The sequence below is a fragment of the Typopeltis vanoorti genome, chromosome 20 (assembly GCF_054136105.1).
Source record: "Typopeltis vanoorti isolate ZY-2024b chromosome 20, IOZ_Tvanoo_1.0, whole genome shotgun sequence".
NCBI lineage: Eukaryota > Metazoa > Arthropoda > Arachnida > Uropygi > Thelyphonidae > Typopeltis > Typopeltis vanoorti.
Genome location: NC_143568.1, coordinates 3,178,334 through 3,199,376, shown reverse-complemented (window position 1 = coordinate 3,199,376; position 21,043 = coordinate 3,178,334).

The following is a 21,043-nucleotide window of genomic DNA, read 5'->3' as shown; positions in this document are numbered from 1 at the left end:
CATCAGCATAACTGTTCTTATTTTTGCATAACCATATAATGAATTTCAAGTGTATCATTTGTTACGACATTTTAATATTTTCCTGTTATGTTTTCTGTTGCCCAGTCATACATACTTAAAAATCTGTATATTTATGCTTACATGTCTTATGTTGATACTGATATAGGGAGATATTATGAGCCAACGCCTTTTATTTTTTAAAGGGAGCAGCGAGGCCATTTAGATTAACTAACATTTGAAGATTAGTGGACAGATAGCTTCTCCTTAAGTAGATCACAGAATAGCTGTCATAGACTATTAATGACCTTAATTGGTGCCTGGAGAGGAGAGAACATTAGACTAACCCTGACACTATTCATTATTGTCTTAAATAATGTGAGTCCCACACAGCGTGGCTTAATAAGGGTGCTCGTTCAGCCATATTGCGGTAGGCGCCGTAGCAAGTACGAAAAGAAATTTTTGCGAGCTTAAACTGATTAAAAATTATTTGCGAACAGCAATGAACCAAGAAAGATTGCTTGTTGTAGCAACTATATCGATAGAGGCGGACATAGCTTATAATTGAAATATAGAAGAGCTTATGAACAGTTTTATTGTGCGATATCCCCTTAGAACAAACATTTAATTAATATTATTATGTAATCGTTTTGCATTAATGTTTCTCTTGTAATAAAAACAAAATAGCAATTGGAGATTTTGTTATATTTTTGTCTTATAATCCATCAGGGGTATATTTAATTGTTTGCCTCGGGCGCGATCTAATCTGGCGACGACCCTAGTCCCACGATCAATTTTCTTGATTTTACGCATCAAAATCCCTAAGTGTCCTAGAGAAAGAATCTACTTGCCCATGCCAGACTCTAACTCAGTTTTAGATATTCAAGAAATATCAACTTGAAGACGTTGCACAACTTGAAGGCATTTTCTAATGGAATGATCTATTCCATTAGAAATACGTCTTCCTTCACAAATTTGATCGAACAAATGCCTCTCTTTACAGAAGGCTATTTTGTATGCGATATCATCTCTCTCTCTCTCTCTCTCTCTCTCTCTCTCTCTCTCTCTCTCTGAGTTTTAATTAAATCAGCACCTACACAATGAGTCGGCCGACTCGGAAATGTTCTGTCCAGCAATATGATATTTTGTTATTGACTTCTGTTTTTTTAAGGTAATTTTGTGCCATTTATATTGAATTTAATCCAAACAAATTCTGATTGATTCCTGTAATGTTTTATATAGCTCATTCTGGCATTTTAAAGTGGAATTTCCCCACTGAATGCAGCGATCGAAATACGAGAGGCTTCCCGCTATATAATCTTAAATCGAAATCCCTTATTATTCATCATTGCCACTATAATTAATGAGAATTACTTTAAACAATGGTGCATAAACATCGCCTCCAATATGTAGTGGAACCAAATCACAAAATGAATCTCATAAACTTCCTTTATAATATCAATAATATATCTCCTTTTGATTTCGATAGGAATTAATTCGTTAGTCTGACATTCGATATTCTCTAAACCCAGCAAATCTTAATAACATTTCGGGAAATCTACTTTTTTGATAATCACCAATACTTATCTTTACCTTTCCATTTACTTCTTATCGAAAAAAACATAGGTTTACTAAGGGAAGGTAATATTTAAGCAACTTGCTCACATTCTATAATAATGTTACCATTGAGATAATCAACGGGAATGGATAAAATGGATAGTTGTGACTTTCTGAAGAGACATTCAAGCAATGGGTGCAGAGATTAATATTCTGGTGGAATGTAGAGAATTTTGTTTTAATATCCGCGCGTTTATCCTAGTGGCTGTACGCTTTCCAACCATATGCCTGGGGAAGGAGTGGCCCAACTTCGATTCCTCGACGTCGTAAGGAGCTTAAGTTCTTAGCCATAGCCAAGTTAGTCGGTCTTGGGCGTGGACATCAGGGTTCCCCCCCCCCCCAATTATTTATCTGTGGTTTTTCATCCCGTAATCAGGCGAAAACCTGTGACGTGAACACACACACACACACACACACACACACACACACACACACACACACACACACACACACACACACACACACACACACACACACACACACACACACACACACACACACACACACGTGCGCGCGCGCGCGCGGATTATAGTCATGAATATCGAACTTAGGGGATGCAGTAGAGTAGTGGCGAACCGGCTGCATTAATACGCCAGTAACCTCTCATTAGGAGGGGACTCAACCCGTCCTAGGACGGACGAGAAGGATAGATAGATTCCTTATTATTCTTCAGGTATTAGTCTTCCGTTTTCGGATGAGAAGAATATCGACAGTGCATGGGAAGCATTTAAAAAAATACCTAAATGATGCACAATCGAAATATGTCCCTAGAGCTCGAAGAATAAATATGGGTGTGAAATGGGAGTGAAATAAGAGAAATAAAATGGACGTGTAATCTCATTAAGCAAGTGATTCGTAAGTAAAGGTTAATGTGGAAGGATCACCGTGTGAATAAGGATGATGTCAGTTATGACAATTATGACAATTATTATAAGATGCAGGCCAGAAGAGTCACAACTGTTGTACGAAAAGAAACTGGCTCTGCAAGCTAAAGACAATCCGAAAGAATTCTGTCGTTACACTGCAAGTAAAAGACAGAATAACTCTGCTAAATGCAGAAGGCGTGAGGGGAATAGATGAAAAAGAGGTTGATCAGCAAAAGAATAGCGATTTTGCTATTAACCTGGTGTATGCAGCATTGAGCTCACTGCTACCTCTTCAATCGATGAACAAACATAGATATATGAGGGGGAGGAGGAGGTATCAGATTGTTGCACAGACTCGATAAGAATTCAGCACTGGGGACGGATTGATTGGATATCAGCATGAATGCTAAAAGAGTGTTCAGCTGAAGTGGCTATTCCTTTGACCAGACCATGTAATTTGTGTCTCAGAACAGGCAAAATTCCACAGCAGTGAAAAGATTGAATGGTAATCCCATTGCACGACCTTGGTGTAAAGACGGATGTATATAAATATCGGCCTGTTAGCCTCTGGGGTGATGGTGGTGAAATTTTGGAACCTTTGCTCAGGGTTTGCATTTGCAAGAGAATCTCTACTTTGCAATGAATAGCATGGGTTTACTAAGGGATTTAATGTCTTAACAAGCTGCTCATATTTTCTAATAATGTTACCAATGAGATAGACAAGGGGAATGGATATACCAAGATACTTTTCAGTTTTGCTAAGGCTTAAAAATATAACATGGAAGACTATTGCATAACTTGGAGAATATGGATTTCGATTCTAAATATTAGCGTGGATAAGAGGACGGCTGACTATCAGATATCAAAAAGTGGTATATGGTGGATGTGACTCTGCAAGATTAAAGGCAACTATTGGTGTACCACAAGGATCATTCCTTGGTCCACTATTATTCAATCTATACATTAATGATATTGAGAAGGATTTGACTGGAAGGATTTCCAGGCGACATACAGCTGTTTGCTGATGTACAGATACTTAGGGTAATCGGGAAGACGGCTGATATGCAGTATTTGCAGAATAATTTGAATAGACTGAAATTGTGGGCATGTGAAAATGGCTATCAATTCAGTGTTAGTAAATTTAAAGTCATACACTTCAGTGTGATTAGATACCAGTGGTATATAATATTGGTGGAATTATGCTAGAAGAAACTGATTAGGCTAGGGATTTAGAAGTGTTAGAGGACAGGAAGTTGAAGTTCAAAAATCCATGTAGCAAATATTGCAAAGGCAACTCAGTGAATAATTGCCATGCTGAACGAACTTTTGACTTGTAAAGATAAGGAAGTCATTTTTTTCTTTACAAGGCTTTGATAAGACTTCACTTGGACTCTATTGTGAACAGGTGTGGTCTCCTGGTTTCCGTTCTATTCTTATACAGTGGAGAGAAGGCAAAGTACAACCTGTCCTTACAGGACAGGTTGTACTGTTCGTACAGATCACTGTAAAGGTCCTGTACAGAATTTCGGTAGATAGAATTTTTTATGTCATGGAGGATGGGGAAAGGACAAGAAGGCATTTTTGGAATGTGAGAATGAATACACCAAGAAGGGGTCGAGAGCTAGATTTTCCTCTCATAGAGTGTGCGTGATTGGAATGGCTTTCCATTGGATGTTGTGTGTCTGTGTGTGCAAGTAGATGTGAATGAATTCAAGAACAAGTATGACAGCTGGTGCTGGTAGTAATTGGTCTCTCGCAATGATTCCCTCACTCACTGGAGGTCTCTCTTAATAATAATAATTTTTTTTATATGATAATATTTTTATTGATCTGCTAAAATATTTACACATAAAATAAACATCTTGAGTGACATTGCAACTTATAATTTTAGAGAATTCAGCACAAAGTGCTACATTTTCTACATTGGATTTCAATTAAAATTTTAAAAAATACTTTTTTGCCTTTATATTATGTATTTATAAAACATGTTCTTCTAATATTTACAATAAAGATTATACAGAATTTTTGAATATAGAATATACATAATAATGATGATAATAATAATAATTTATTTATTTTTTTATGTCTCAGATAAATTGCATACATAGATGCTGTAATAATTATATATATATATAATATTTATAACACGTTACAATTGTGATTAACAGATACTTGCAAGTTAATAATTTTCTTCCTCGAAGCTTAGCAGAGCTTATCTGAGGAAGATAATAGATGATAGATGGTGATGATTTCATGGTTATGTTCCTATACTGGCCACAAGCCAGGTATTGATTTTATTGTTTGTTGGCACGTGCTTGGAAGACTTCAACTGCTATTACAGTTTAACTTTTTTCTTCTTTTTTTTTGTGCAAATAGGGTTGGATTTAGACATGGTGTGTTTGTTTCTTTGTGTTCTTGTAGTGATGGTTTTTCAGAGGGGGGTTTGTCATATGTTTGTGTGTGGGGGTGGGGGGGGAGAAACAGGAATTGCTCTAATTTTTATTCTCGCTATAATATTTATACAGCGCCTGTTTTAGCTCTCTGTATGTTCCTAGGTTTCTGTTGTCGAACGGCAGTTTGTTTATCATGTCAGGTATGTAGAAGTTTCGGGTGGCTTTGCCGTGGTGATTGTTGTACTTATATGTTATGTAGTTTGTTGACTGTGGTCTTGTTATTTGATATGTTGTTCTGGTTACTCTATATGTTGGGCTGTAGCAATGTTTTAACATGACTGTGTAGTGCCATAAGTGTTTCACCTTAAATATTTTGTGTTTTGTCCGTGCTTCGTACATAAGAGTGGGTTGTTCCCAGAATATCAGTTTTACCATTTTATCTTGCAACCATTGCAACCTGTTAAGTCTGTGGTCTGTGCAGAATGCGTATGATGTGATTGCATATCTTAAAATGTTTTCACATAATGCTTTATAGATTAGTATTTTAATGTGGGTTGGGGCAATGTCATTTAATCTGTATAGTTTGCTTGCTATTATCCTCAGCTTGGTATGTAGGTAGTCTGTATGGCTATTCCAACTTTGATCATCATCGAAGTGAAGTCCGAGATAGCGTGTAGTTTTCACCTGTGTGATGGTTGTGATTTTAGGTTCTGCGCTTTGTGTATAACAGGATGAATGTTGGATAGTGAGATATTTAGTTTCTATCGGCAGGGTTTGTGGGTTTTTCAATACCATTAGCTTTGTTTTTCCTGCGTTTATATATATGCCGTTTTTGGTTAGCTAGTTAGTGATTTGGTTGATGTTCACGACATCAAACAAATCACTAACTAATTATGTTGCATATTTGTGTAAGCGATATTTGCATTGTTGTGAATGGATACTATGGCCGTGTCGTCTGCGTACTGGAAGATTTTACTTTTTAGGGGGAGTTGGCTTATGCGTGTGTGTATATGTTAAATAGAATGGGAGATAGGACAGCTCCTTGCGGTACTCCACAGGTTACATGTACCTCTTTGCTGTATGCTGATCCTATACGTGTGATGTGCTTTCTGTTTTTCGTGTATGCTTTAAACCACTGGAGTAGAACGACCTCCAATTCCGATATGGGTTAGTTTCGTTAACAAGGTTTTGTGTGTTAGTGTGTCAAATGCTTTTGTTAGGTCAATGAATACCACTAATGTTATTCTGTTTTTATCCAATGCAGCGTTTATTAGATCTGTGAAATCTTCCAGGAGTGTTGCTGTTCCTTTATTTTTTTTGAAAGCCATATTGTGTTTTGGGTATGATTTGAAATTTTTCAACATATGTGGAGAGTTTCTGATGCACGATGCGCTCGATGATTTGGTTGATTACAGACAGCGTGGTGATGGGTCTGTAATTACTTATAATGTTTCTTTTTCCCTGTTTGTGTATGGGTGTGATTAATGCAGTCTTCAGTGTTTCAGGTATGTGTCCCGTTTCGAAGATTATATTTAACAGTTTTTGTATAACTGGAAGTAGGTTGGTTGAGTGTTTCTTGATGTCTTTTGGTCTGATTCCGTCTATCCCCGGTCCTTTGTTAGGATTAATTTGTTGAATTGCCAGTGATAGTTCTTCTTTTGTTACTGTGGGGAACCACATCGACTGGGTTGCTCGTGGACCTAGTGGAGAATGTTCGTTTGTGTGAGGAAAGTTTTTTCTTGTAGCTTTTGGAAAGAGTTCACGAAGTGCTGATTAAAGTTGTTTGCCAACTGTTTGAGGGATTTGGGGTCGCAGGCAAAGTTGTGTTTTATTGTATCTGAGACAGTGGTTCTGTGTATATTGTCCAGCATTTCATTAATCAGGTGCCAGGTTTCCTTTATGTCATTCTGAGCTGTTGTTAATTTGTTGCTGTAATAGTTTCTTTTTGCCGTTCTAATCTGGGTTGTTAGGAGATTCCGTTTGATTTTGTATTCAGCTTTTAAAGCGATATTTTTCGGCGACTTCTTAAGTTGTTTCCATAGGGCATCTTTTGTTTGTATGTCTGTTAGTACGTTGTCTGTTATCCATGGATTTCGTTTCGTTCGGGGGCATATTTTAATTTTTGTTAATGCTTTGTTATATATTTTGTTAAATGTAAGTTTAAGATTATTATATACAGCTTCAGCAGAGTCTAAAGTTGCTATCTGCATCCAGTCTGTTTTTCTGATTTCATCGTTCACTATTGCTTCGTTTACAATGCTATGATACTGTTTTGTAGTCTCAGTGATTTTTATCGGTTCTGGTTCAGTGTGTAACTGTAATGCTGTGAAATAATGGTCTGCCAGTTTGCATGTTACGACAGCTGCTGTGTGGCTGTTTGGAGGGGCCCTTATATTTATATGATCAATGCAGGGTGAGGTTGTTGCGTTTCCGACTATCTCTTCTCATGTATACGACTGTATGGATGGGGTTATTTATATGCCGATAATAGTTCTAGGTATTGTTCTGTTGTTATTTATGTTCCTAATGTTTATATTAATGTGTCCTATTGTTATCAAGTATTCTGATGTGCCTACTTCCGTGGCTGAAAGCCATCTGTTTAGTTCTTCTAGGAATTTTGTGGTTCTTAAGTTGGGTGGTCTGCATATTGCATTTAATATCAGGGAGTTTTCTTGTTTGATGTTTTTCATTTCGATGCATATGTTTTCTGCGTATTTTAATTTATAGTTTATTTCTGTTACGTCTAGTTTATGTTTGGTAAATATTATTATACCACCGCCTCGTTTTGTTTATCTGCAGTGTTTGTGTTGTTGGAAGTGTGGCATTTGGTAGGTGGATGCCTCTTCGTTTGTCGTAGATACTTCAGTCAGTATTAAAATGTCAATTTCGTCTATATCTTCCTTCAGATAAGCGTGCAGGGTCAGCGAGTATTTTTGAATGCTTCTGATGTTGATGTGGAGAATAGATAGTCCTTTTTTGGGGATTGTCACTTGTTTCCATTCTGTTATTGGTTTCAGAATATTGCAATTATCATGTTCCGGGGTGATTACGTCTGCTTGATGGTCTGCATTCATGTTGGTTGGTGCGCTGTTCCTTCTTTTCGAGTTGTCAATATTCCTTTCAATTTGGCAGCCTGTTGAGGTCGTCTACGGATTTTATTTCGATTGGTTTTGCGTCTTGTGTCTTTCTAAGGAATATTTTGCTGTTCTCTTATCTATGTAAACTGGTAACTGTTTTCTGTTTTTACTTTCCTTGCTTGGTAGAATATTTTCTGATAATATGGCGTTAGGTATTCGGAGAAGTATATTGGGATATTGTCGTGGTTTCCTTTCAGATCCTTGACTACTGGTTTTTTAATCCTGCTAGCTTTTGTAAGTGTAGTTTTTGTTGAGCTGTTGGTGAGTCGCACTACGATGGGAGAATGATAATAATAATAATAATAATAATAATAATAATAATAATAATAATAATAATAATAAATCAACTAACGCCTTTTATTATTATTATTCGAATATCGAAGAAAGGCTTAGAAAAAGCTCCTCCAGTCGGCTACTAGACTTGAACTGTAAGTCTATCTTCATGCGGTCTAGCGCAGAGGATGCAAACATCACTTCCACTGAGCTACACAAGGTACACAAGATATGATTACATGCTTCATTTTACATATTATCAAAAAAAAAATCAGCTAACGCCTTTTTATTCCCGCATATACAGGGAGTAGGCGAGGCCTACTCCCTGTATATGCAGAGACTGAGTGGGCAGTTCAATCTCCACTGGTACCCAATCAGAGATAGCTTGCCCAAGGCTATCACTAATTAAGCGGCACGCAGTGAAGAGAGACGGCTCTGCTGGTGTCGCCATCTCGTGGTCCCTAACCCTAACACTCGTATTTAATGTCTAAAATAATGTGGGTTCTACGGTCGATTTTCTTGGGTTTACGGGACGAAAAGCCCGAGTTTCCGGGAGAAAAAACCCGCTTGCCCGTGCCAGAGATCGACTAACTCGGGAACCTGTCGACAAAAGGCTTAGAAAAATTTCCTCTAGTCGCCGACTAGACTCGAAACCAAGTCTTCCTTCGTGCGGCCAATGGCCGTGGTATGCAAACGCCACATCCACTGAGCATATTTTATTAAAACGATAACAAGTAAATACATAGTTGTAAAATATTTACATCGTAAATATATATATACATACAAATTACATTCAGGTTTAACTCTTAATATCTTTGTACTACTGTTATCAGATCAATAACAAATAAATACATAGTAGTAAAATTAAACACATCATAAGCAGATATATACATCATATATTTACATTTGTTTTTAACCTCCTTAGGGATAATGGATTACTATTTGTTACAAGTAATTCATTTTGCGAATTTACTTCTCATAGTCTTAAACAGGGATCAGTTACATGACATTTCAATTAGTTACATTTAGGTTTAATTCTTAATACTTTTGTATTACTGTTCTTAATAATTTTAATTGTTAGCTATTTTACCACACCATTATTTGATTACATATTTCGAGTCCTTAAAGTTCACTTAGCTTTCCTGATAATTTAGCATTAGTTAATTTGATGCAAGTGAATTCTCAAGGACTCCCATTCCTCTGCGTTCATCCTTTTCAATTGGATAGAATTCCTCATGACATCTTGCAAGTATCTATTGAATTTTGTTTGGATGTTTTCACCGCCTGTTCTGTCATGCATTTGGTCACACCTGTATGTCCAGATAGTATACATTGTTATGATAATTATGATTGTTTTTACTCTGCTTAACTTTTTCTCATTTAGCCGAAATATTATATTTTCATTAATTATTTGATTCTGTGGCATCCACTGTTTCACAAGACTCCAGATTTCGTCTGCTTTTTTACAATAAATCATCATGTGATAAAGTGTTTCTGGCTCTTTACAGAATTGACAGGTTGCAAGACCATCTAGTGGTATTCCTTTTGCTACAACCCACATTTTGGTTGGCAAACATGCATGATGAAATTTAAAGAAAAAGGTTTTGTAGAATGGATTTATTGGAAGACGAAATATATTGTTTAACACTGAACTTAGTTTGATCTCCCCTCTTTTTTTGTTCTTGATGCTGTGGTATTGGAAAAATGGTTCTAGTTAGCTTTGCATATATTACTCTTGTTTTCGTATATAGTAATTTCTCAATGCCGTAATTTTTTTCTATAAACCGGTATCCTTTAGCCATTTCGGTGAACATTCTGGGTGGTTTCTTTTTGATCGAAGGATGATGACGAGAGCTGATGACCTTGTCAGGGAGGCACTTTTGTAGAAAAGCAATTGCAATTGGTATCATTTATTATGTGCTTTTGCTGCAGTTATGGCTCTGATAATCAAGGTCTTTAGGTGTATGTTAACTAGGCCGAGACCTCCAGCTTCTATTTCGTGAAAAAGTGTTGTATGGCGCATTGGTTCATATTGTGAACCCCATATGTATGTTGCAATGAGCCTGGAATTTTACCTGCCCACTGTCCAAGGTATGGAATGCTATGTATTTTGTACCACAGTCTGCAGGCTAAGTACATATTGCAAATCCTAGCTTTTCCACTCACGGAAAGGTGTCTATTTCGAATATTATTAATTTTTTTTAAATATGGCGTCATACAACTCTTTCCATTGATCTACATATGTGTCCATACCTCCAATTTTTATTCCTAATACTGGCAATTAGATTTTTCTCAGCATTCCAGCCGGTATTTTTATCCACTGAGCTACACAGGCTCCTTTTTCACATATTATATATATATATATTATATATATATATATATTATATATATATATATTATATATATATATTATATATTATACTTAATGCCAAAACACATCTCCAAGAAGGGGATGTATGATGTTTTGTATTAAACGCAAGGGGGCCACTACCCAGACCGGTTTTGACCTTTATTGAGGTCTCATCAGTGGGAGCCAGTCTAGAAATACCAAGATTTTAGTAATACAGAGCTTATAAGTATTTTACCAGAACAAGTTACCATAAGGTGTTTTAACTTTTTTATTAAATAAAAATCTCAGGAGGAGATATACAGGGTGTTCGGGATAAATTTGACATATTTATAATTAATTATATTTTTCCGTAAGTTACATGTATTAACACACACTTCTCTTCATTTAAAAGTTTGGACCCTTCTTCATTCATATACAAGATGTCAGAAAGGATGGATAGCTGGAACCCACCTGAATCATGGAAGAGAATAACTTGTATCATGATGATTCGTGCCCGCCATCAAAATAAGGATATTACGACTGCTGCCCAATGCTCCCTGAATACAGTAAAAACAATCAGGCATGAACTAGAGACTTGCAATGGTGACTACGAGGATGTAGCAAGAAGAAAGATCCCTAGCAGACGATCTGATTGCGTTCGTACAGCAGAATTCCTCGCAAATCTGCAGGAACAGGTGTTGAAGAACCCTGGCATTGGAATTCGGCTTTGTTCGTGGAGTTGCTAACTGTAGTCAAGCCATGGATAATAAGGGTAGCCAATGGTAGGCCGTATGTATGGCAGCAGGATTCGGCCCCTTGCCACACCTCTGGGAAAAGTCAAAAATGGTTGTCTGAAAATTTCTACGACTTCACCAGTCCAAATGTTTGGCCTCCAAACTCCCCAGACCTTAACCCCATGGATTATTTTGTATGGGGCGCAGTTGAAAAAGACACCAATCGCACTTCCAGTAATACAAAAGCCCAGTTAATGGATAAAATTAAAACAGTTTTTGCGGCCCTTCCCAGGGAGACTGTAGCATCAGCTTGTTCGAGGTTCCGAAGCAGAATTGAAGCTGTGATCGATGCTAATGGTGGTTATTTTGAGTAAATCTTGTTGATAGTATTGTAATTAACTCTGCCTGTAATGTTTTTTTGTCAATTCATTAAATTTAATAGATACAAAGAAGATTTTCTTTTTCCTTACGAAACTGTCAAATTTATCCCGAACACCCTGTAAGTGTATATATATATACATATATATATATATATATTTTTTTTTCTCTTTTTCATAAATAAAAGAAATCCTCCAACACCTTTTTCTTCTCAAAATGGAATGGCCAGTGCTACCCCATGAGTAAGAGTAGAGTTACCTTTGTTCAAAGCTATATTTCAGTTCATGGTTATATTTATCATCATCATCAATGGTGCCGCCCAGTGTGGGTAATAGTCACCTTTCTTCAAAGTTATATGAAATGACATAATAGGAAATAATAGGAAACTCGGGTTTTTCATCCCGCATACAGACAAATCTGCCCTTCAGAACACACGCAATTTACAGACAAACAATACTAGTTGTGGTAGTGGTGGAGGTGGGCGGTAGATGGCGTTGATGGAGATGATTCGTAGTAGAGGTTCAGTGTAGTAGTTGAGACAGTTGTAGGTGTCCTCCCGCGATGAGTCTTCGGACTCCTTGGAGGTGTCACGAATAATAATAATAATCATATTTCAACGCCCCCATAAAATAGAATTTACAAATTAAAATGAAATTGTAAACGGCGAGACCTTTTAACCCTATCTGGCTTTTGGAGACTGAGTGGGCAGTTCAATCTCCACTGGTAACCAATCAAAGATAGCTGATTGTGTGGGGCATAACCTGCATACCTGCACGGGCTGGCGCTGGGAATGGCAACAATCTTTTGGCTCTATTTCTTTTTATGTGAGTAGGTAGCTATCTCTGAGATAGGATACATTTCTTCCTTGTGCAAGATAAGAGGCGATGTTTGTCATTTCAAATAACAATATCTGACTGTACCTATGTGTATGTGTGTGCGTGCGTGTGTGTGTTCTACGATCGATATTGAGGGGGTTAAGCAATGGAGTTTCTTCATCAGCTTGTTTTATCTAAACGACTACAAACTTAGTTGAGTTGCTTAGTGATCATTTCGCAAAAGTGTACCATCTTCGTAGTGATAGTGCAGTGTCATATGTGCCATTGACTGATGAGAGTATAGAGACAGATGAAATTGAGGCGCTTAATATATTAAAGAACCTTAATGCTAACACTTCCATTGGGTTAGATGGCATATCGGCCCATGTGTTACAAGAATGTGCAAGAGAATTAGCAACTCCTCTAACCAGAATGTTTAATTTAAGCCTCAGTTCTGGTAAAGTGCCAATAGAGTGGAAAGAGGGGAAAATGGGAAAATATATTCCTTGCACAAGGGAGGCTCTAAGATTGAGGTTGCAAATTATAGACCAATCAATATATCTGGAGTGGTGGTTAAGATTTTGGAGAAATTGGTTAAAATTAGAATTCAGGACTGGGTGGACAGCAATATGATATTTTATAAGGGGCAACATGGTTTTGTGAAGGGTAGGTCTTGCCTAAGTAATTTGCTTACTTTCTATAATAAAGTAACAGTGGAGTTGGATAAAGGAAATCCTTACTCAGTGATACTGCTTGACTTTGCAAAGGCTTTTGACAGGATTCCACATGGAAGTCTGTTACATAAATTAGAGCAAATGGATATGGATCCGAAGACGGCGATTTGGATTAAAGGATGGCTGGTGGACAGATATCAAAGAGTGGTTTACGGAGGAACTGAGTCCAGGAAAAGGCAAGTGACTAGTAGTGTACCTCAGGGCTCAGTTCTTGGTCCTCTATTGTTTAATTTGTACATCAGTGATATTGGGAATACCTTGAATGGAAATATCCACTTGTTTGCTGATGATGCAAAATTGGGAAGAGCGATAATCAATTCAAATGATGTGGATATCTCACAGAATGATTTAAATAGGCTGACGGTATGGACTGAGGTAAATGGCTATCAGTTCAACGTGTCTAAGTGTAAGGTGATGCACTTCGGGAGGATGACATCGCATGCTGTTTACTATATTAATGGAACTGAACTGCAGGAAGTTGATGAGCCAAGAGACTTGGGAGTTATTGTGGACAGAGAACTTAAGTTTAAAGGGCATATTGCAAAGATTGCCAAAACATCACATCAAATTACATGGTTGTTGAGGAACACACTAACAAGCAGGGATAGGGAAGTTATTGTTCTACTCTATAAGGCATTAATAAGGCCGAATTTGAACTATTGTGCACAGATCTGGTCGCCAAAATTTCTTGGTGATGCGGAACTGGTAGAGAGGATTCAGAGGTAGGTTACAAAGATTGTTGCAGGTCTGTGGGATGTTCCCTATGAAGATAGATTGATGATCTGTGGGGTCCAAAAACTAGCTGATAGACGTAGGAGAGGAGATATGATAGAGGTATTTAAATTGTTAAAGGGATTTTACAGGATTGATACGGATGATATTCTTAAGACCAGTGCAGGATGTGAGAGAACGAGGGGCCATCGCTGGAGATTGTGTAAGAGTGTGGTTAACAAGGGTGTTAGGACTAGATTTTTTACTTGGAGGGATGTGAATGGGTGGAATGCATTGCCAGAGGTGGTTGCGAATGCTTCAACTGTGAATGAATTTAAGGAGAGGTATGACAGGTATTGTGTAAATAATGGTTAGTGTGTCAATGTCGGGTCTCCCGCGATGAGTCTTTTGACTCCATGGAGCAAAAGACTCATCGCGTCAAAATATATATATATATATATATATATATATATATATATATATAGTTATATGAAAAAAAAATTGAATGACTAGAACCGAGATTTGATTAAAAAGGTTTTAATATAAACACACTACTAGTTTCGGCCTGTAACAGCCTTCTTCAGGTGACATTATAAAAGAAAAAACACTAAACATTGAGGGTTAAAAGACTATGAACATCATAGACAGTCTTTATACATAATTAGCATTAAAACGTTGTAGTTGTATTTGAAGCTGTTCTTTCATTTGTTGCATTGTTGGGAGAGTGCGTGCTTGCTGCATCACGTGAACGCCAGTACATGATTACAGCTGAATGACTATCAGGGAGGTTGTAGCTCAAGTTGTTATTTAGATGAACAGGATTGAAGATGATTTCTCTCGATTCCACAATTTTTCTCTCTATTTCGTCACTGCAACGGAAGATGTTTGTAGATTTTTCCCAGCAGACTTTGTGACTTTGGTTATCATCATTAGGACCAGCCGAGAAGAGGATATGACTTGATAATGCACTTGCTCGCTGTCTCTTGTAAGTAATGTCTCTCATGTGTTCTTCCATACGCATTTCGACAGATTTGTCTGTCTGCCCGAAATAAGGAATATCGCAGTCACATAATATTTTATATACGCCAGGGTATTTGAGTTGATGATGACAAGGTTTTGGGTGGCTAATTAAGGAACGGATCTTTGGAAGTGGAGTGAACAAGGTTCTGATATTGTATTTTTTTAGAACTTTTGCTAATTTATGTGAAACAGTACTTATGTAAGGAATAGATATATTGCCTTTGAATCTATTTGTTTCTTCTGAGTGATGTCTGGGAGGATTAAGAAGGAATTTGTTAATGATTTTCTTGGAATATCCATTAACTTCGAAAGAAATTTTCAGATGGTTTATTTCTGTAAGCAATTCATTTGGATCATCAAGAAGAGAACGGGCTCTATGTCCCAAGGTGGAAATTATTCCAAGCTTATGAGGAGGGAAATGATGGGATTGACTGTGCAGATATCTGTTGGTATGTGTGGGTTTTCTATATATCGATATTTTTAGTTTATCAGCAGAAGAGCGAGTCAGTTTGACATCAAGAAAAGGCAAGGAATTATCCGTTTCAAGCTCAGCAGTAAACTTAATACTTTGATGTCGGCTATTGAGATGTTCGAGGAAAACCATAAGGGATTCATGTCCATGGCTCCAAACAATGAAGACATCATCCACATAACGTTTCCAAACTTTAGGTGTTAAAATAAAGGAAGAGATAGCTTTGGTTTCAAAATCTTCTAAGTAAATATTTGCAAGAACAGGAGATAAAGGATTACCCATAGCCAGTCCATGATTTTGTTTGTAAATATTATCTTGAAATTTGAAGTAACCGGACCTGATGCAATGTGTAAGCAAGGCTAACATTCTTTTGGATAACTTGTCCTTGAGTAATGTTAGGACTTCATCTGTTGGGACATTAGTGAACAAAGAAGTTATGTCCAAGCTAGCTATGATGTCATCTTCATTAACTGTAATATCCTTGATGTATGTAACAAATTATCCAGTGTTCTTGATAAAGGATGGTGACTTTGCCATCTGAAAGTATAGAAGAAGATATTTTGAAAGATTGTACGTAGGAGAATTGATACCTTCTACAATTGGGCGTAATGGTGTGTTCTCTTTATGGATTTTAGGAACACCATATATGCGAGGAATTAACGGATGGAGAGAGAGCGGAGCGTAGAGATAAACGAACGTTTCGGGATAATTCAGTTGTTGTTTTTAATAAGTTGTTTGTACGATTTTGAAGTTCACGAGTTGGATCTCTCTCAAGTATTGAGTAGGTATCATTATGTAGTAAATCAATCATTTTATTCTTGTAATCTTCGGAGTTCATGATGACTGTTGCATTTCCTTTATCTGCAGGGAGGATGATTATATCTCTGTTGTTTTTTAAACTTTTAATAGCTTTGCGTTCAGTTGAAGTAATGTTGTCTGCAGGTGGTTTTGCGTTATTGATAATAAAGATTGATTCAATACGTAGAAGGTTTGCATCTTGTTGAGGGAGAAAAGAAGTAGCTCTTTCTATTTTCCCAACAACTGAATTATCCCGAAACGTCCGTTTATCTCTTCGCTCTCTCCATCCGTTAATTCCTCGCATATATGGTGTTCCTAAAATCCATAAAGAGAACACCCCATTACGCCCAATAGTAGAAGGTATCGATTCACCTACATACAATCTTTCAAAATACCTTGCCAAATACCTCAAAAGTTTTTCAGGGAAATCACCTTCCTTTATCAAGAACACTACAGAATTTGTTACATACATCAAGGATATTACAGTTGATGAAAATGACATCATGGCTAGCTTGGACATAACTTCTTTGTTCACTAATGTCCCAACAGATGAAGTCCTAACATTACTCAAGGACAAGTTATCCAAAAAAATGTTAGCTTTGCTTACACATTGCATCAGGTCCGGTTACTTCAAATTTCAAGATAATATTTACAAACAAAATCATGGACTGGCTATGGGTAATCCTTTATCTCCTGTTCTTGCAAATATTTACTTAGAAGATTTTGAAACCAAAGCTATCTCTTCCTTTATTTTAACACCTAAAGTTTGGAAACGTTATGTGGATGATGTCTTCATTGTTTGGAGCCATGGACATGAATCCCTTATGGTTTTTCTCGAACATCTCAATAGCCGACATCAAAGTATTAAGTTTACTGCTGAGCTTGAAACGGATAATTCCTTGCCTTTTCTTGATGTCAAACTGACTCGCTCTTCTGCTGATAAACTAAAAATATCGATATATAGAAAACCCACACATACCAACAGATATCTGCACAGTCAATCCCATCATTTCCCTCCTCATAAGCTTGGAATAATTTCCACCTTGGGACATAGAGCCCGTTCTCTTCTTGATGATCCAAATGAATTGCTTGCAGAAATAAACCATCTGAAAACTTCTTTCGAAGTTAATGGATATTCCAAGAAAATCATTAACAAATTCCTTCTTAATCCTCCCAGACATCACTCAGAAGAAACAAATAGATTCAAAGGCAATATATCTATTCCTTACATAAGTACTGTTTCACATAAATTAGCAAAAGTTCTAAAAAAATACAATATCAGAACCTTGTTCACTCCACTTCCAAAGATCCGTTCCTTAATTAGCCACCCAAAACCTTGTCATCATCAACTCAAATACCCTGGCGTATATAAAATATTATGTGACTGCGATATTCCTTATTTCGGGCAGACAGACAAATCTGTCGAAATGCGTATGGAAGAACACATGAGAGACATTACTTACAAGAGACAGCGAGCAAGTGCATTATCAAGTCATATCCTCTTCTCGGCTGGTCCTAATGATGATAACCAAAGTCACAAAGTCTGCTGGGAAAAATCTACAAACATCTTCCGTTGCAGTGACGAAATAGAGAGAAAAATTGTGGAATCGAGAGAAATCATCTTCAATCCTGTTCATCTAAATAACAACTTGAGCTACAACCTCCCTGATAGTCATTCAGCTGTAATCATGTACTGGCGTTCACGTGATGCAGCAAGCACGCACTCTCCCAACAATGCAACAAATGAAAGAACAGCTTCAAATACAACTACAACGTTTTAATGCTAATTATGTATAAAGACTGTCTATGATGTTCATAGTCTTTTAACCCTCAATGTTTAGTGTTTTTTCTTTTATAATGTCACCTGAAGAAGGCTGTTACAGGCCGAAACTAGTAGTGTGTTTATATTAAAACCTTTTTAATCAAATCTCGGTTCTAGTCATTCAATTTTTTTCATATAACTATGTATGTTAACCGAGTCAATGATCATTCTGTCATCATATATATATATATATATACCAACCTTGTATATATATATATATATATATATATATACCAACCTTGAAGATGATCCACGTGAAGGACGTCCAAAAAGTGTAACAACACCAGAAATCATTGATCAAGTGCACGATATGGTAATGGATGACCGGAGAGTCCAAGTGTATGAAATTGCTGAGACTATAGGCATTTCAAAAGAACGTATAGGATATATTTTGCATGAAAAATTGCATATGAAAAAGCTTTGCGAAAGAAGGGCGCGTTTGCTCACATCAGATCAAAAGCGCACTTGCATGAAAATCTCTGAACAGTGCTTGGAGCATTTTAACAAGAATAAAACTGATTTTGTGTGTCAATGTATTACTATGGATGAGACTTAGATTCACCATTAGACACCAGAATCCAAACAGCAGTCAAAACAATAGACAGAAGCCAGTTGTTCAGCACCAAAGAAGACAAAGTCTGTTCCATCAGCAGAAAAGGTCATGGCATCGGTGTTTTGGGATGCTAAAGGCATTTTGTTTATTAATTATCTTGAAAAGGGTAAAACAACCGGGGATTATTATTCTGATATTTTAACCAGTCTAAACGAAAAAAGTCGTGAGAAAAGACCCGGTTTTCAGAAGAAAAAACCATCTTTCATCCGTACAATGCACCTGTGCACAAAGGTGTTTTGGCAATGGGAAAATTAAGGAAAATCCATGCTATATATCACAATATAGCATTGATGAATTAAATAAATAAATGGATATGTGAATAAACAGGAGAAATTTCATTGTTTATTAATAATATCAAGTAAGGAGAATCTCTTCTTAATGTAGTATCTCTTCAAGATTATTCAAATAGGCTGGTGCTCTGGGTGGTAAAAAAAGGAGGTTACATTTCAGATCAAGACAGTGAAATTCAGTGTACTGCACTGTGTTATTGTGCAATGTGTATCAAAATGCACGTGGAAAATTCATCGCATATTTGCTCACCTTGATTTCCGGAAGACAAAACATCAAAAAGGGTTTGAAGGGAATAAATAAGGTAACATTATGGCTATGGAATCTCAAGAAAAAAATAACTATGAAAACAGAATGAATAGTAAAAATTGAAGAGAAAGTTAAAGAGCTAGAGGAGATGTGATATAGCAGATATATAAAATTCACTCATGAATTTGATGTATGTGTTATAGCCAGTTGTAGAATAAAGGAAAACCTTGGTGGTTTTACATTAAAAGTTTATTTGAGTACAGTATTAGTAATAGTAGTTGTAGTAGTCATTCTACATGACTTCATATCTTGGATGTTTCTCCCATAATTACAGACAACAACAACAACAATCTTTCTGCATGGTGTGATGAATTGAACTTTAAAGTTAAGTGTGAAAGATATGATAGTTAACAAAAATGGTAATGTTAGTCATATTTTAGAGTTGTGATGAATACAGAAAAAAGTCCTTTACACTATGAGATGGTGCATAGACATGTTGACTTAAATACGTCATTTTCATACACCAGATGATTTACTCAAAAAAAAAAAAAATAAAAATAAAAATAAAAACTGTAATCATGCAGACATCTTAATATAAAGTAAACATTAACAAATGCAGACATACTTGGAATAACCAATTTCTATTGAACATATTTTTAACCCCACATTTCAAAAATAAATAAATAAAATTCTGTATCAGGTTCACCAAAGGTTGGTCGATTGGTAGAGCCTCTGCTACTAATGGCTCACGCAAAAAGTTAAGAAAGTTTGAGCGCGGTTAATAGTTGGAAGGAGATCAATCGTTCGATGCTGTTGGCACACTCTCCCTCGATGAGTCTCTGGACTCCCTGGAGCTGTCACATAATAAAAATAATGATGTGTCCTGCCACATATTAAAAGTTTTCGAAATTGATTTTTTTGTCACGACAGGTACTAAAAAGCCTTTACCATAAATTCTCCTTGCTTTGTACGCACATTCTTGAATGTAACGTTGTTTCATGACGAAATTTTCTGTATTAAGCAGGTAGAGTAATAATAATAATAATAATAATAATAATAATAATAATAATAATAATAATAACCAAAGCCGTCCAGTGCAGGTTGTGTCCCGCACAAAGGCGCCTGATCAAGAGGGGCGCCATTTCATTTCATTTTCATTTTAATTTCTATTTTATGGGGGCGAAATCCTTGTGATTAATTTGAGCACAGTTGTCCAGCTATTACAAACCAAGGGCTTCGTAAATCGATTGTGCACTTCTTAACGTACATCTTCTCATCCCTGCCTTTGTGCTGTTTGCCACAAAGTTGTGTTTACCACTTTTGCAATTTGAGTCTATCGACTCCAATGGAGGGTGTAATAATAATAATTTCAACTATGGCCCATTATTTCTTTCTGATCCATAGTTTACTCAATTCTTGCCTTGATCAAGCTATGAATCCGAAACATGAAAATGTATAATCATTTACTTGGCAATATTGAAATGGCATTGATTATCTTTGATGAGTCTCGTGACTCCATGGAGGTCTGTTGATAATAATAATAATAAATTGATTGAAATTCTCCTGCTGGATTTCCGTCTCCTTTCATGTAGTCGTTCAGATGGATGAATATACATGAAATAATATGCAACAAATTCGTACTGAGCTGGGCTAAAAAGTAATTTTATTTTTTAACATTTATTGTCGCAAATTAGCAAAAATTTTAAGAAAAACTGCACGAATTTTAAAACTTTTTCCATTAAGAAAACTTGGTAAAAATATAGCATTTATATGAAGAAAATTAAATAATTTCTTACC